The sequence below is a fragment of the Suricata suricatta genome, chromosome 14 (assembly GCF_006229205.1).
Source record: "Suricata suricatta isolate VVHF042 chromosome 14, meerkat_22Aug2017_6uvM2_HiC, whole genome shotgun sequence".
Taxonomy (NCBI): Eukaryota; Metazoa; Chordata; class Mammalia; order Carnivora; family Herpestidae; genus Suricata; species Suricata suricatta.
In genome coordinates this window covers 82,800,028-82,803,056 of record NC_043713.1, presented here as the reverse complement: position 1 = coordinate 82,803,056, position 3,029 = coordinate 82,800,028, and positions in this window count along the sequence as shown.

Genomic DNA, 3,029 nt, shown 5'->3' with positions numbered 1-3,029 from the left:
GGCACCAAACCCCATTGTAACTGAAAGCAAGCTCGCTCATCATCCAGCATCTAGCCTACTGCTAGCCAAACAGCAGGGGCTCCTGGGCACAGGTCTGAGAAACAAATGGGATGATTCTGGTTCTTAGAATTTGGAAATGCAACATCTTTATTGAGCTGTAATCTACAGCTCCCCACATTTACCTGTTTCAAGCGTGCAGCTCTGTGCTTTTTAGTATAGTCATAATGCAACGATATTCATAGGGCAACTATCGCTGCTATCTCATTTTCAACTTTTTCCTCACCCCAAAAGGAAACCCCGTACGCACTAGACAGTCACTCCATTGCCCCATCGGCGCAGCCCCTAGCAACCTCTAATAGGCTTTCTGTCTCTGTGGGTTTGCCTCTTCTGCATATTTCGTATTAAATGGAATCATACAAGATTTGGCCCTTTGTGTCTGGCTTCTTTCCCTCAGCATCATGTTTTCACGGTTCACCCAGCTGTGGCCGGTGTCAGGGCCTTGTCCCTTCCTATGGCTGAATAACACCACATTGTATGAATGGACCACATTTCGCTTATCCATTCACCCACTGGAGGGACATTTGTTTTCACTTTCTGGCTCTTAGGAAAACTGCTGCCTTAAACGTTCCTCTACATGTTTATGTGGCAACATATGTTTTTGGTCCTCTTGGGTAGATACCTAGGAATGAAACTGCTGAGTCATATGGTCGCTGTATGTTTAACAGTTTGAGGGGCTGCCACACTGTTGTACACAGAGCTGTGCCCCGTTCCGTTCCTTCCCATCAGCAATATAGGAAGAGTCCAGTTTTTTAATATCTTCACCAACATCTATTATTTTACTGTATTTTTAAAATAAGAGACATCTTAGTTGGTGTGACGTATCTTGTGGTGGTTTTTATTTGCATGTCCCTAATGCCTGGCTAATGATGTGGAGCATCTTTTCATGTGCTTTTTGGCCATTTGTGTATCGCTTTGGAGAAATATCTATTCAAATTCCTTGGTCATTTAAAAATTTATTTTTGTCTATTGTTGAGTTGTAAAAGTTTTTATATATTCTGGATATTAATCCCCTGTTTTACGTATAATTTCCAAATATTTTCTCCCATTTCATGGTTGTCTTTTCAATTTGTTGATAGTATTCTTTGATCCACAAAAGTTTTTAATTTCGGTGAAGTGTCATTTATCTATTTTTTCTTATGTTGCTTGTGCTTTTGATGTACTGTTAAGGAAACTATTGCCTAATCCTAATAAAATTGAATTTGAGTGTTCTTTATATATTTGGTCAGATTTGTGGTTATCAAATATATTTCTCTTAGTCTCCAGACTTGTCTTTTCTAGACAGTGTCTTTAGAAGCCTGAACATTTTTAATTTTGAGGAAGTCCAATTTATCGATGGGTTTCTTCTGAAAACACCCACTGTGGTAGATGACTGTCCTGTGTCAGAACACCTTTACTACTACTACTACTACTACTACTACTACTACTACTACTACTAGAGAGAGATAGGAGAAAATCTTAAACAGACTCCACACTTAGTATTGAGCCTGACTTGGGGCTAGATCTCACAATGATGAGATCATGATCTGACCCGAAATCAAGAGTCAGATGCTCAACCACCTGAGCCACCCAGGGGCCCCACACCTTGACAATTATTAGAAAATTTCTCCAAAACTGGGCTATAAGACAAAAAAGAGCCACATGTCCTTTTAGAGAATAAGATAAATATCCAATATAAACAAATATCCGATGTAAACAATCAAAAAGACAAATCGCGGATGACCCCTGGGATTTTAATGAAGCAGCTAGGTGGTTGGTGTGCAGTGAGGGAAAAGAAGTCTTGAGAGGGGTAATCAGTCAAGAGTCCCGTCTGGAATGAGTTAAGTTCAAGATGCCCATTGGCATTTATTCCATGTCAAGCCAGCAGCTGGATAAGAGTCAAGAGCACAGGGATGAGGTCAGCCTTGGGTAGTTGTAGAATCCAATGCACAACGGAAGAAACAGTTGGGAACCTTCTTCCATCCCAAATCCCCCTCCAGCCCCTGCTGTCTCTTTCCTCTTCTGACCGTCTCCTTGACAGACTGGTCTGAGTGTCCTTTCACCTCACTTCCCAAACTGTCACAATATGGCTCCCACCCTAACAACTTACTCAAACTCCCCAAGCAAAGCTCCCAGTGACCTTAATGTTGCCAAACCTAGTGAATCCCTTCAGTCTTTATCTTATTTCACCTCTCCATGGCTTATGATGGTGCTAATTGTATCCTCCTCCTTGGTAACTACTTTTCATCTTGTTCCCTGACATGTTTTCCTAGTACATTTCTTTCCCTCCTAAGAGTGTCTTCTCAGTGTTTTAGACTGTCATCTCCCTCTCCCTGTTCTGTTAATAGAGATGGACCCCTGGACTCCACAGTTACCTTCCATGTCTCTTGTTGGTCATCTCTTGTAGGCTTACAGTTTTCTCAACCACAATATTCAGATGGCACCCAAAAATGGCACAATATACAGTCATGGCACCCATGTCTCTAGTTCATTCCTTACAGCTCCAGATCCAAATGTCCAAAGACTCACTATCCATCTTTACCTGAGAGTTCCATGACACTTCCAACTCTCCGTGTCAAAACTGAATTCTTCATTCACCTGAGCCCTGTGACCCTCTCTACTTGGCGCCCACCAGTCCTCCAGTTACCCAAACCACCAGCCAGGAGCACTTCCCAGCGCCTTCTTCTCTACTATCCCCATATCCACTCAACCAGCATCTCCTGGGAACTTTGCCTCCTACCAACTTTTCCAGTTTATCCACATCCATTCATCTCCACAATCACTATTACCCTGGCTCAGATGCTTGGTTTTGGACATGTCAAGGGTGGGACATTCTGATGGAGATGTCCACTGGGCAATTAGACATTTAGATCTGGAATTTGAAAGAGAGAGACATTAAAGTATGAGGAACACAGATCAGGGATCAGGCTTTTGGAGACATGCCCATGAAGGGACCAAGAAGGAAGATGATTTGGCCTGAGAAGGCATGGTCA